The sequence below is a fragment of the Pteropus medius genome, unplaced genomic scaffold (genome assembly GCF_902729225.1).
Source record: "Pteropus medius unplaced genomic scaffold, Ma_sr-lr_union100, whole genome shotgun sequence".
Taxonomy (NCBI): domain Eukaryota; kingdom Metazoa; phylum Chordata; class Mammalia; order Chiroptera; family Pteropodidae; genus Pteropus; species Pteropus medius.
The window spans coordinates 4003791-4018348 of record NW_024348242.1 but is presented as its reverse complement, the minus strand read 5'-3'; the positions used below and the strand labels follow the sequence as shown (position 1 = coordinate 4018348).

The 14558-nt window shown below is 44.8% G+C and overlaps 1 protein-coding gene and 1 pseudogene across 8 annotated transcripts in view; one reads left to right on the top strand and one right to left on the bottom strand.

Moving 5' to 3' along the window:
• The window catches only part of SBNO1 (strawberry notch homolog 1), a 42959-nt gene extending 39092 nt beyond the window's left edge, over positions 1-3867 (bottom strand). For 5 of the 8 annotated variants that reach the window (XM_039879285.1, XM_039879286.1, XM_039879287.1 and 2 more), the window contains exon 1: positions 3698-3866. The gene's annotated coding sequence lies outside the window, so the exon portion shown is untranslated. Of the gene's footprint in view, positions 1-3697 lie in introns of all 8 variants that reach the window. The other 3 variants (XM_039879281.1, XM_039879284.1, XM_039879282.1) reach the window with 1 other exon arrangement.
• Positions 3868-7429: 3562 nt separating this feature from the next.
• On the top strand, positions 7430-7548 carry LOC120616185 (uncharacterized; annotated as a pseudogene).
• Positions 7549-14558: the final 7010 nt, after the last annotated feature.

Sequence of the window (14558 nt, the reverse complement as noted above, 5' to 3'; positions counted from 1 at the left end):
AATACTGGCTACATCATCCACCCAGGAGTACAATATGGTCAAATAATAACTTTCATGACTCGGTTTCCTTATCTTCAAATGGGAAAATAACACTTACCCCATAGGATTGCTGCGCTACTTGAAATAAATGTTAGGCTGCTATCATTTTGATGAACTTTAGTATGTCCAAAAAATGTTTTCTTCCATGTTGCCAATGAAACACTTTATTTCCCACAATACAAACTATTTGTTGGCAATCTATTCAATAATTAACTTCCAGATTAGTTCTACAAAACACTAGTTCCCTTTCTACCTAAAAGTGTCACACATCCAGTCTGTCCAGTTAATCGGTCAGTGTGTCTCCAGGAAACTGGTAGACATTTTTAAATGTGTACAGAAAATATCACTAAGCAAGTATCTTTTCCAGAACTAATAAAAGGTTTTTTCTAATAGTTATTTTAATAGTGCTGAATAAGTCTGATTTTTTGACTCAGCTTCAACTTGCTTTTATGCAGCCCAGATGTGATGACTGACAGTTTAATAATCTGAAGGATAATGATCCACTTAGAATTCAGCTGATACAGTCCATCAACAAGGATTTATTAAGTGTCTACCGATTGCTGATTCCTTAAGAATAAGAGAGATTGGTATAAAGTTTGTTAAAGAGAGTTTTCTTTACCTGAAATGACATAAACTGTATTTTTACGTATTTTTTATTTTTCAATTATGGTCGACAGACAGTATCAGTTTCAGGTGTACAACACAGTTATTAGACATTTATATAACTTGTGAAGTGATAATCTGTATTTTTTAAACACCTAATTCTCAAGGGAGCAACTGCTCAGAAAAATGCCCCTCCCCCCACTCATTGCAAAACCTATAGGAAGAATGGATTCACAAAGGAATGTGCAGATTATAAACAAAGTTGCGAAAATGCTTTACAAAAGAAATAGGAAAAAAATCAAGGGAAGAAATGAAACAACTTTCTTGATCACCACATCAAATTCACGTGGCTAGTCTTGAGATTTAGTATATGGTCGGATTTTTTTCTTTTAATCCAGAAGATAGCCCATAGGTTAATTATCCCCTTGTCACAGATGAGAAACTGAGGCTTAGAGAGGAAGTGTAACAAGGTAACAACAAAGCCAGCATGGAGTGCAATTACAAGCCCAGGAAGTCTATACCACATCCCTTCAAGATTCTGTACTCAACCCTATACCAGTATTTTTCAAACTGCTGGTCAAAATATACTGGATTGTCAAATCACTTTAGTGCAACACAACCAGTATTTTTAAATATTTCAGTAAAGAACAGAAAACTAGTGCACAGCATGTGGGGGGTAAATATTATCACAAAATGAGTTTTTCAGTTCTATGCATATATATATACTAAGTCGACGTTAAAACCTATTTCTTACCGGAGGAAGCAATAAAAGGATTTAAAAATCAATGCTGTGATACATAACATACTGCCTCTAAAAAAAAATAAATAAGCAAGTTAATTTGATGGGTTTTGTACTAGATCTCATTCATAAAATAGCTTCTCCTCTTAAAGAGCCTATTTTGCCCAACTACAGAAAATTTCAGTACTATCGTTTGTCCTTAGTACTTAGTAAATTCAACCACATCAAAGTGGATCTATCATAGCATTAAAAAATAAAGAATATTGCAAAAACTTTAGAATTATGTCATTTTGGTTATTAACTGGCTATTTAATGTGAAAGCAGCTCCTCTCAGAAAGTATCTTTACATAAATTTTAGGCAGGCCTCGTGAAAAGTCAGGTTACTGCGTAAGAACAGACCATAGATCTGAGTGATCGTGTCCTTCACAGGTGGCAGGTCTCAAATCAAACCTCAACTTTGAAACTAAGAAATACCAAAACTTATCTGTAGCTAACGTCTCTGAGGCAAATCATTCTAAAAAGCATGAAAAAAATCTCCATACTGCCCGTTTTTAAATAATTTCAGCAAAGCCCTTAAAACATGTTACAACTGCCTGACACATAATGGCATTTAATGAATGGATGAATGAATGAACTCTAATGTAAGCCACTAAGCCTCCCTTTTTAACACTTACCCAGCAACTAAAGTAAAATTTACTTAAAATGCTGAAGAGAATTGTGTGAAAAAAAGTTGGGAGATAAAAAGCAGAAGCTAGAGAAAAAAGTAAAGATGTCTTCTCTGATACGGTAAATTTTGGAAATAAGTTTTGAAAATAAAATGTTCCCTTGCTTGCAAAATTAATGTCCCACTCAAGGAATCCATAGTAAATCCTACATTTTTTATCCTTGAAATTCTACACCAACTATCTTTCGTGCAATGATGATGGTTTTCCCCCACAGCTTATGAAAATCAGTTCTGACTGCCATAAATAACTGGGGAAAAATGGAATCCGTCCTCACTGTTAGCTGGTTTAAACGTCTGCAAGTGTTAAGTCTGTTTGCGCTAGGACAACTCGGGGTTTGACAGCGTCCTGGACTCTCCTGGCCGACTCTCTAGAAGTCTCATTCCGTCTCTAATTCCGGTTGACTAGAGAATATGAAACATTTAACTAAACATAAACTGCTAATAATCAACTTTCAAAGGTCAAAGGAGACCCAGTTTTTAACCTTCCCTCATCAACACGTGTTCAGTACAAACTTCCGGGTGCGGTTACAATTGGCTGCGCAATTCAATGGATGAAAACGTTGCTTTATTTGACTCTCATTTTCTCGCCCGTTCTTTTCCCACGTTTCTCAACCAGCGACTCCCCAAAACAAAAGCCTCCCACAGTAAACGGAGCACGCACATAAAAAGAGCTTCTCTGTGCTAGGATCAAGTTAGTGGTCCGCAAACATTAACCAAACAGAAACACAAAGCCGGGGTGGAAAGGGGAGGAGCTGGACGCCAGGGTCAGGAAAGAAACAATCACAAGGGCTCAGGAACATCCAAATCTCCTCAGCGGTTAAACCGACCCCAAACCACCGCTGGGAAACCACCAGCATCCACTGGTTTGGAGAACTTTAGATACTAGTTACGCTAAACACTCTCGAAGTAAGCAGATCCCCGGCCGCCTTCCCCCTGCACGGAGACGCTCAGGGTCTGGAGGGCGGGCGGGCGGGCGGGCGAGCTGTAAGCAGAATTAACCTCATCGCCGGCTGAGGCGTGAGGGGGGCTCCCACGTGTCCCTCGTACCTTCCCCACAGAACCGAAGGCGACGTGATCAGAAAGTGCAGGTGCGGGTCCAGATGTGGGGCGACCCTGTCGCCTCCCGCACTCGCCCAAACCCGGGTGCAACCCTCCGGCAGGAGGACTTTGGAAGGATTGCGGAGCTCACTTTCCTGCGGGTCCCGGACCTCGCAGCCCCGGGGTCGAGCGGGGAAAGCAAGAGGGACGACCCGAGCGGAGCCGGCGCCCGCCGACCGTGCTTCCCCGCCCCAGAGAGGGTGCCTTCGGCTCGGGACAGCGGGGTCCCCAGGGGCCCAGAGCCCCACGCGCGGCGACCGCAGGGCCCGGCGCTGACGGGCGGAGGAAGCGAGAGCGCCGGGGCCGCCGCCGGGACCGTGCCCCCGAGGGCCCCGGGTCGCGCAGCTCAGGGGGGCGGCGAGGGAGGCCCCAAGCCGGGGTGAGGTGGCGGCCCCCCCAGGCCGGCCCCACACGGCCCCCTGAGGAGAGTGGGAGTGGGAGACTGTCCGGGAGGACGAGTGTGAAAGCAGAAGAGGACTGAGGGAAGGACTTACTTTCCCCGCGGGATGCGACGCCGGAATAGCTTCTCCCGGGTGGCGAGAGCTTGAAGAGCCAGAGGCGACCGGAGCGGAGGCGGCGGTGGCGGCGGCAGCGGCAGCAGCGGCGTCCGGCTCTGCCTACCTCCCCGCCGCCATCTTGACGCCCCTCCCCCCAGCCCCCCCGCCCAGCCGGGAGGGGAGGGGACGGGGCGACGGCTGGAGCGCCGCGCGCCGTGCGCCCACGTGACTTCCTCCCTCCCCCACCCTGCTCCCCAGCGCTCGTCTCCGCCCCGCCTCCCTCCTAGGTGAAGGAAGATGATTTACCCCCCCCATCTTGACCGCCCCTGCCTTCGCCACCAAGCACGGACTCCGCCGGCTCCCGCCGACCCGGTACCAGTGGTTGGATCCGAGAGAATTCCGGAACCCAAACGGTCCATTACCGCGGCTCCGGGGTGGGCGAGGGGTGAGGGGGCCGGGTTTCCGAGAAGGGGGAGGGGGAAAGCGAAGGCCGCTTAGGAGAGTCACGTGCCTACTGCTTCCGCCGGCGCTGAAAGACCTCGCGAGAATTCCGTTCCCTCCCCCCCGCCGCCCCTTACCCTGTTGGCTGTCGGGAAGAAGGTCTCAGCTCTTGGTGCCACGAGCAGGTCAGCGGGTGGCCCGGGCGCATGCGTCCCACACTTGCTTTCAAAGTCGGGCTAGGAGGGGCCCAAAGCTGTTTTCAAAATCCTTTGGGTGTGTGTTTTTTCGGCCCAGGAAGTTTACCTAGTGACATCTCTGTCACTTTGAAAAGCTTTTCATTACCTACTCAATCATAGAAAACAATATTCGCATATGTATTGCTTGGTAGGCTCGCTCAAAGCGCTTTTTTCAATATGAAACCGCAAGTAACTCGGCAGGTCCACTGCCATTATCCTATCCTAGGGAGTGTGAGCACAGTCAGATCTAGTTTTTTTTCCGCACTCATGCCCAATAACCTAAACCAACTATTGCTCTCAATGATTGCTGCAAAATAGGTCTGTTGCTACCATCTCTCACTTCTTTGTAATAATTTATTGTTGTTGCTGCTATTATTATTTTTATTGTTTTATTATTTTATTATTATTATATGACCTAACACAGAATGAACAAATTAACTTCTTGGTAACCCTTTTGTAAAGTCATTGTGAGAATGCTGTTTGACTCTGTTGCTTAGGTAATAGGCACGCCTGGTTGATTCTTGCCCCCTACTGGCAGTGCATCGCATTGGCCTTGTGCTCAAAGCAAACCATGTCGCTGGGAGGTTAAGGTGTCAGCTCTTCTTATGGAGAGGGTGTGCGTAGAGGAGAGGAAAAAAGTAGTCGCGGCAAGAATAATTATGAATCTTCCAACTTAGCGTTTATATACATGTAGTATAAATGCGTATACAGACATTAAGTTGCCAACTAATCACTTTGCTAATTCCATTATTTCACTTAATCCTTACACACACACACCTATCAAGGTAAAAATAATAAAACAATAAAAATAGTTCCATAAGAGCAAAGCCCTCATCTATCTTGTTCACTGGTATCCACTAGACTAGTTTATGGTCTAGGTCAGCAGTCTCCAGCCTTTTGGGCACCAGGGACCGGTGCTCCTATGAGAATCTCATGCCTGATGATCTGAGGTGGAGCTGAGGCGGTGATGCTGGCGCTGGGGAGTGGCTGCAAATACAGATGAAGCTTCCCTGGCTCACCCACCCCTCACCTCCTGCTGTGCGGCCCAGTTCTTAACAGGCCAGGGACAGTACTGGTCCATGGCCTGGGGTTTGGGGACCCCTGGTCTAGGTGACAGCAAACAATTACAAACTGTCATGTTAGGAAAGGAGGAAAAAACATGGAAGGAAGCAGCAAAGAAATCTTAAGACGCTAGTTAATGCATCAGTGTCTTTGGAGCTTGGATGGAAAATTTCAGTTTCGAAGTGGCCCCCACACTATAGTTGTACCCTAGATTCTGAGAGTCGAGGTCTGATCTAGAAATTTCTGCCCTTTGAGGTACGTTTCTGAGCATCCACGCCAGATCCTTGCTGCCATCTCTGCATAAGCTCTTTACTTTGAACCAAAGTAAAAAATGATGTTTCAGTGGATATTGATAATATAACCACATGTGCACACAAATGTTATGCCCAAGGTTATTCATTGCAGCACTGTTTATAGAAGCAAAAGATGGAAAACAACCTAGATATCTTTGAAGACAGGATTGGTCAAGCTATGGTACTTTCCTACAGTGAAATAGTCGTTCAAAAAAATGAAGCATCTCTCTATGAGAGTATATAATAATATATTTTGCTTGCACGTACACACAGAGCATCTAAGAATGACAACACAAGTAGCATTGTGTCGGGATGGGAACTGAGAGACTGAGGGTCAGAGGCAGGAGGAAGACTTATTGAGTGCACACAGAACAGAGATGCTCCTGGAAGCAGATGATTGAGATGATTCCTGATTCAGGCATGGTATTGACTTCTCCTTGGCCATTGAAACTACAATTCTCACTCCATTCAACAAATATTAATTGAGCCCTTACTTTGTGCCAGCTGCTGTTTTAGAGGTTAGGGGCACAAGTTCAAGAAAAACAAATGCAGGGGGAGGAAGGGCATGGTCCCTGTGGTTGAGATTAATGCCCTCCTCACAGTCCAGTGGATGTTAATCAAAAAATTATACAAAATGTAACTGTGACGATGCTACAAAGAAGCTAACGGCCCATTACAAAAGAGTTTTACTTCAGGGAGGTCAAAGAAGGCTTTCTTGAGGGAGTGATAACTCAGCTGAGAGTTGAAAAGTAGATGTTAACTGGACAAAGAGGAGAGGAAACTGCATTTCTGGAAAAAATAGCACTTGCAATGTTCTGAAACAGGTGGGGGCAAAGCAAAGAGAAGGGATAGTAACAAGGCAAATGCATCAGTTGTTAAGACTTTCTCAGCTCCAAACCTAAGCTTCTGTCCTCTGCTTCGTGATGCCTGCAAAAGTACATTTCTGCTTTGCCAGCTGTCTCAGTGGTAGGCTCTGCACCAGGGAGTGCTGGAGGGAGACTGCAGAGCTGGAGGAGGAAAAACTTTGCTGTGAGCATCATCCCAGCAACACTTCACCCTGGCAGCTGCATTTCCTTCCTGGAGCAGCTGCAGTATCCAGTTTGCGGGTTTTGAGGACGAGTCTCATCACACCAAACTGCACGGGGTCGCCCCATAAGCTCAGAGACACTAGCACCAGCTGAGCGGAGCCCTCTCCTTAGAGTTCGGCTTTCTGCAAGATGAGACCCCTCCCCCCCTCATTTCTAAGTTTAAATTACACCAACTCCTTCCCTTTGTTCTCGAAGACTGAGTGGTGAGAGCTGCTTTCTGCGGTTGCTACCTCTGCGGTGCCTTAAAGTTCTCTCTTTACCCTTTCAGTTACCTAGTCAACCAGTTTATACCTAGCTAACAACTCGTTATACTAAATTATCTCCATTAAATAACTGGTATAGTTTCTGTCTCCTATCTGAACCTTGATTGATATAGCAAGTCAAAAGTAGTTACCAGTAGGATTGCAAACGCAGATGGAGGCCATTTTTAAAGAGCCTTTTATAGCTGAGTTCGGGCTTTATTCCGTTGGGCTACGGGGAACTCAGAAGCCTGTTATGCAGAGAACTGCCTTCGTTGGATATGCATTCTCCAAGGATCACTTTGGAAGCAGTTTAGCAGATGGATCTAAGAACTGGGCTGCAGGTATGAAGACAAAAAGGCCGAGAGATGTCTACGGCCATGCTACCGTGAACATGCCGAATCCTGTCTGATCGGGGAAGCTAAGCAGGGTCGGGCCTGGTTAGTACTTGGATGGGAGACCACCTAGGAAGACCAGGTGCTGTAGACCTTTAAAAAAAAAAAAAAAGTCTTGAGAAGTTAAGAACAGAACCCGAACTGCAGCACAAAGTTATGGAGCAATAGAAGAGGGCCAGATTCAAGAAATATTTAGAAGGTCAAACCTGCAGGACATAGTGGCTGGTTGAACAGGAATAGTGGGGAGGGAGGATTATAGGATTCCGTCTCAGTTTTTCTGGCTTGAAAACCTAGGTAGATAATGGCACCTACCATTAACTGAAACCGTAACCCCTGGAAGACAAACAGGTGTGAAGAGGAAGATAATAACTTTGGCTTTAGATATGGGGAGTGTTTTGCTAATTTACTGCTATGTAACAAACAACCTCCAAATGTAATGACTTAACAACTATTTTGTTATTTCCTACGATCCTGCAAGCTGAGCTGGGCTCAGCTGGACAGTCCATCTGCTGGTCTTGCTAATAGTCACTTGTGTGACTTTAACCAGCTGGGCTTAGCCGGGATGCTAGCACAGCTGTGTTTCTCTCTCTCCAGGTGGTCTCTCCAGTAGGCCCCCCCCACGGTTCTTACCTGGTGGCAAGAACATGAAAGCAGAAGCTTCCGGCCGTTCTTAGATCTTAGGCTTGCAACTGACACAGTAATGCTTCCACATTCTGTCAGTTAAGCAAGGCCAAATAGGACTCGAGGAAGGGCAATACAAAGGTATAAGTAGTGGGAGGTGGTGTTCACTGGAGGCCATCGAGCTAAGTCTATTATAAGGAATTTTGAGGGAACGGTGGATCATTCAGGTGGAGACATCGAGCAGGCAGTTGGACTTCACAGCTTGAGGATCCAGAAGAGGATGAAATATGAGAGGATAAAACTGTACTAGGAGAGAAGAGCAGGGGCCAAGGGCTGAACTCTGAGGTTCCGTACCTAAGAAGTGAGCACTCAAGGAGCCTCAGAAAGGTAAGTCAGAGAGGCCAAAGCAGAACCAGAGAGAGATCAGAGTGGTCAGCAATATCTGATGCAGCAGAGAGCATCAGAACGTGGTTGAAACGTCTATTGGATTTTTCAAGAAGGCAGACATCACAGTGGACAGAGGGGTGTTTTTGTGTGTGCGTGTTTTTTAAGATTTTATTTTTTTAGAGCAGTTTTAGAATCGTATCAAAATTGAGGGGAAGGTACAGAGATTTACCATATACCCTCAGCACCTACACCCGCATCTCTCCCCAGTTATCAACGTCCCCTACCGGAATGTTATGCCTGTTACAGCTGATGAACTTACATTGACACACAATTATCACCAAAGTTCATAGCGGACCTTAGGGTTCCTCTTGGTGTTGTACATTGGATGGGTTTGGACAATTGTATAATATGTACCTATCATTACAGTGTCATTCAGAATATTTTCACTGCCCTAAAAATCTTCTATGCTCTGGAACAATGGTAGTTTCTGAACATCCCGAATCCCTCTCTTTCATCAGATAATAGTACCTTAATGTTATCTCTTTCTCAGAGTCCCTGTGGCTTGGAGAACGCTAACCATCTCCCATACACATCGCTCCAGATTTGACCATGCGACCCAGGGCTGGCCACCTGGAGTAGTGGATCCACCGCCAGGCCACATTGATAGATTTAGTGCTATGCCAATGAATTTCAGTTCCAGGTATTCGTATTAAAAATAGTCGGAAAAAGACAGTCCCTTGCCACAGGTGTTGCTAAGATTGTACTGGGAAGTGGGGGCGCAGGACATGTGGCGTGGAAGACCAGACTGTGAGGCCAGTCTAGAGATCAGTGGGGCCAAGAGGTGGAAAGGGAGAGAGGAAGGGAGAGACTTAAGTCCTGATGACATCCTTTGGGTCCTTAGTCCCGTCATGCCTGAAACTACTTCCCACCCTTGAACTTCTCTGTTATTACAAGAGACAATAAACTCCTTTCTTTCCTAGAACCAGGTTGAGGCAGGCTTCCCTCATGTGCAACCCAAAACAATCTTGACCAATACAGATACTAATGAAAATGCAACGTCAAAAGGTTCAAATATATATTTAATTTTGAAGGTTTTTTTTTTAATTGGTTTAATTATCAAACTTTTTTGAGTATAGACTGATAGGGACTCAAACTGTCCCAAGGAAGTAAGGACATTTTAAATCCATGTAGGGTTTTCCTTTAAGAAAGAAAAAGTAGAAGGAAATGGAAAGAAAAATAAAGGCAAAGACTTAGGACACGGGCCCTGAGGCATCACAAGTAACAAAGGTTGAGTTTCTTGCCTTGCAGCATGTCAGGTATTCAAGAACCATTGCCTGTTTCTTAACACGGATTTCCAGAATGTTCTGACAAGTCTTCACACACAGCAAGTGTTCCTAGTTGTTATCTCTCTGGATCATGACTATAACCCTATCTCTACCTTCCTCAGTTATTATGGCAGCATATGCACGGAAGAGTTCTTGAGCTGGGCCCCCGAGTTAGGGACGAGGACATTTTCTGCTTGACATTTTCACCCTATGTGTGTATTAACTTAAAAAATACCTTTTTATGTTTTTATGGACACCCCGTTATTCATTTCTGTAGCATTTCCCTTAAAAGCAACACATTTATGATAGCTAAATAAATTAAAAAAAAAAAACCTGTTGTTGTATGTTGTGTATTTTGTACCCCATAAATTCATGTGTTGGAGTCCTGACCCCCAGGACCTCAGAATGTAACCTTATCTGGAGATAGGATCTTTGTGGAGCTAATTAAGTTCAAATTCAGGTCATTAGGGTGGGCCTTACCCTACATGACTGTGTCTTTATAAAAGGGAAATTTGGAGACAGGCAGACAGGGAGTATGCCACGTGAAGATGAAGGCAGAGGTCAGGTGGAACACCAAATTTATTAGCATACCTCTGGAAGCTAGGGAAGAGGCATGGAAGATAGCCCTCACAGCCCTCAAACAGAACCACCCTGCTGATACCTGGGATTCGGACTTAGACTCATTACAACATTTTTGTCAGTTAAGCTACTCAGTTTGTGGTACTCTGTTACAGCTGCCCTAGCAAACTAAGACAACATCTCTCAGAAACAAAACGAAGTTCATCTGTCCCTTCAAACTCACAAATTAAAGGTCTAGCCAAAAAATAAATAAATAAAGCCCACACAGGGAAAAAAAAATCATATTCCAAATTGAATATCTTTTTAAAAATTATTTATTTATTTAAAATTCTTCAATGTCACCCCTTTTACCCTATTTACCTAACTCCCCCTCCCCCTTCCCTCCGGTAACCACTAGTCTATTGTCCACATCCATGAGTTTCTGTTTGTCCTGTTCGTTTGTTGCTTTCAGATTTATATCCCACGTGTAAGTGATAGCATGTGGTTTTCAACTTTTCTCTGCTTAGCATGATTATCTCAGGGTCCATCCATGTCACAAATGGCAATATTTCATCTCTTCTTATGGCTGAGTAATATTCCATTGTATATATGTACCATAGCTTCTTTATCCAATCATCTATCCTAGGACACTTCAGTTGAATAGCTTGAGCTTTGCTGCTAAACCATCTTTAAACTGACTTTGCAAAACACCAAAAAACTATCCTTGTTCATCAATATATACATTCTTCAATTGCTTTTTGAATAAAATGATAATTTTTAAAACTTTAAGGAATCCCCAGCCAATTGAAAAAGTAGTCGATAATATTCTTTTGAAAAAGGATGTGGGGAGAAAAGATATACCCATTCAACAGATGAGAAAAAAGGCTCATCAAGCAAAAATCACGGGCTCTATAGCATACAATGCCAAATTTCACACTCTAGATACCATTTCTGTGTTCATTCTTTCCACATCCAACGACAAGGAGCCTGGCCACAGACACCTCTCTTGAGAAGCTACTTGATAGACAAGTTTTGGTCTCCCTCCGAGGACACCAAAGAAAGAATGGGAAAGATTAGTAACTCCAAATCATAGTAATTCACTGAGATGCAATCTTTAACTTTATTCATTACTAAATGGCTTCCATTTCAATCTCCTACATCCAAATGTGCTTTCTAGTCATTCTCTCATTTAATCATAACAAGCCTATAAGGTAGACAGTATTTTTTACTCTCACCTGCTTGAGTTCCAAGTAATTACATTTCTGGTATATATATTGCACATATTAATATATATGTGTGTATATAGAGAGGGGGAAATATATACATATTCATACATACTAACATATGTACACACACATATATATATAACAGGAAAAATATGTGCATTGGATTTACACAAGAATGAGATGGAGTTCATAGATCAAGGTGGCAATTGGCTGTGGAACTTTGGGATACGCATGTTCCATTTGGTAGAACCTTATGAGAACTGACGCTAACACGAAATATTTAACAATAACAAAAACCTGCAGCAACTACGAACACAGAGATAACACGAGAGTAAGGAAAGTCATCTTTCGCGGAGCACTGGTGTGATTCCACCCATATGACGTGGCCATCTTAGGAAAGTGAGAATCATTAGACATTCCAGAAACATGTCATGTGATTCCAAGATTCCAAGTCTCAGATTATTGTCATTTCCATAACTATTTGCGATGAGTCAGTTACCTTTCAGATTTCCCAGTTTATCCATTGCTTAATCCCATGTAGTGGCTTCCCATTAGATGTGGAATAAAAGTCTCGGTCCTCATGATGGCCTTTGTGTCAGTCAGGGACCAGTCGGGAAAACAATTTAAAATAGAAAATTCATCGATCAGGCGGTAGAAGACCGAGAAAGCAAAATGGGAATATTGAGGTAACAATCACGACCACGGGAAGCAGTTCTCGCCTCTACCGCTGGAACCAGGAGAGCAAGTCCAGTTACCAGAACTAGAAGAATCAGGAGTGGAGCCTGGTAGAGCTGGTTCTTATGTCTCTAAGAAAGTGTCCCCATCATGTTGCTGCTTGGCTCTCCAACAGCTGAGGGGAGGAGCCCTGCAAAGCTGAGGCTCAGACCTCTGAAGAGGGGCCGCTGCTGGCACTTCCAAGGGTTCATAATAAGGCTGTTTCTGGAAGTGTGGAAAGAACCTGGACACTGAACCAGTGCCCTGCAGAGCAAATGTCATTACTTAGGCAACCCTGATAGAAATAGCAAGCAAACAGGCATTAGCAAGTCCCTGATCCCTCCCCGCTGCCTTCCAGTCTCCCTGGATTCTCTCCTATTGACAAAACCTGACTGTAGCTGACAAAGAAGCAATGTGGTTTACAGCCCCATCCCGCACAGCAGGGAAGAGAAAAGTGGATTTGGAGCAGAGAGCGGCACAGCCTTCAGAGGTCTATGCGATCCAACCCCTGCCTACCTTTCCAGCCTCATTCCCTCCATTTCTCCCATCATATACTCAATTCCAATCACACTGGGTTTTTTTCCTTTCCCAAGCACAGCAAGCTCGCATCTCCAGGCATTTACAATTGCTCTTCCCTCTACCTAGAAGTACCTTTTCCATGGATCTTACTTATTTAGGGTATAACTTAAAGCCATACACCCAAAGAGAATTTCTCTGACTTCATCAATCTAAAGAAGCAGCCCTCATGAACAAGCCCGATCCCGTCTGATCTTGGAAGCTAAGCAGGGTCGGGCCTGGTTAGTACTTGGATGGGAGATCACCTAGGAAGACCACGTCCTGTACGAGTAAAAAAAAATTTTAAAAAGGGATTGTGAGATGACAAGGTCCTTGCAATCTGTGAGGTCAACCAAGGGTTGCCTCGCCTTAAAAAAAAAAAAGAGAGAAATAAAGAAGCCACCTTCTCCCTACTCACGCTCTGTAAAAGTCCCCATTTTCATTTTACTCACAGCATTAATCACTATTTTATATTGTCTTCTAAAAAGTGGTTTCTTGTTGGTCTCTTCCCTATAAAATATGGGGAAAGATATATGTCTTATTTGCCTCCGTATTATCCTTACAGGATCAGACATTGAATTGATGAATTTTAGAGAAAGCAAAACTTTCTCTAAAAGCTGAAAGGAACCTCAGAAATCACAGCCCAACTCCAAAATCATCTGACAGCTGGGAAAGTTGAGGGCCAAAGAGCTGAAATGATATGTCAAAGCCATAGCGACTACTCTTTCCAGTGCCTTCATTACATCATCTCATTTTACTTTTCTACTTTCCTGGTTCAGTGGTAGGGTCCTTGACCAATGGTGGGGTCTCCAAAACCTTTTCGGGGACCAAAGAGAAAAAAAATGGATGAGTGACCTCTGCCTACATTGCCAGGAGGGGCCCCCAGGGAAGAGGTGTAACTGGACTCCTTCTTTGTGTTCAAAGCAAACATCCAGGACATCTGTGCTTCTCCAGGACCGTACAGATGGAAGGAAGCTCCCCTGGGTGTGGAAAGCTGAAGGGTTGTTTTCCTGGGGTTAAGGTATAATCATCTAGTGCACTAACAAGTCAGAAGACTGACCCAAGCCATCCAATTAAACTGCCGGGTGGCCGTGGGCAGCAAATAAGTTACCTGTTCCCTACAGTCCTCTGTTTCTCCATCTGTAAAATGGGTGGGTACGTTGGGCTAGAATCTCTGAGGTTCTAGAAGGTTTACCCACTGACCCAGTTAGTTGGCAGGAACTGTGCCAGAGGGTTTTGAATACTGGAATTACAGACACAAATCTTTCAAACCTATGAATGAACGGATTAAACTGCTGAAGGACTCAAGGTGCTGGAAATGCCAAACTGGTGGGAGTTAGGCTTCCTAGGTCATAAGGGGAGGTCGAAGGTCAAAGGTCGGGTTCCGGTCAAGTTGGAAGAAAACCGGAAGTCCCAGCCGGTCCGCTCAGAGCCAGAGCCTCCAGCCGCCGGACTAAATCTCCCAAGGCGGAGCTTCAGCATCGGAAAAGGGCGGAGTTTGGGGCTCCCCAATGGCAAGGCCGGTGTCCTTCTACTGCAGCCAATCATCGCAGGGAGACGGTAAAATTTAAACCCCCTCCCACCTCCTCCACGGGGACCTGTCCCGAAAGCGTTTGCAGAAAGTGCGGCCGCTCGCCCCGCCCCCGCCGGGGAGGTGGAGAGAAGGGCGGGCTTTCTCTCCCGAGTCCGCCTATCACGGCGGGCGGCCTAGGGAGAGG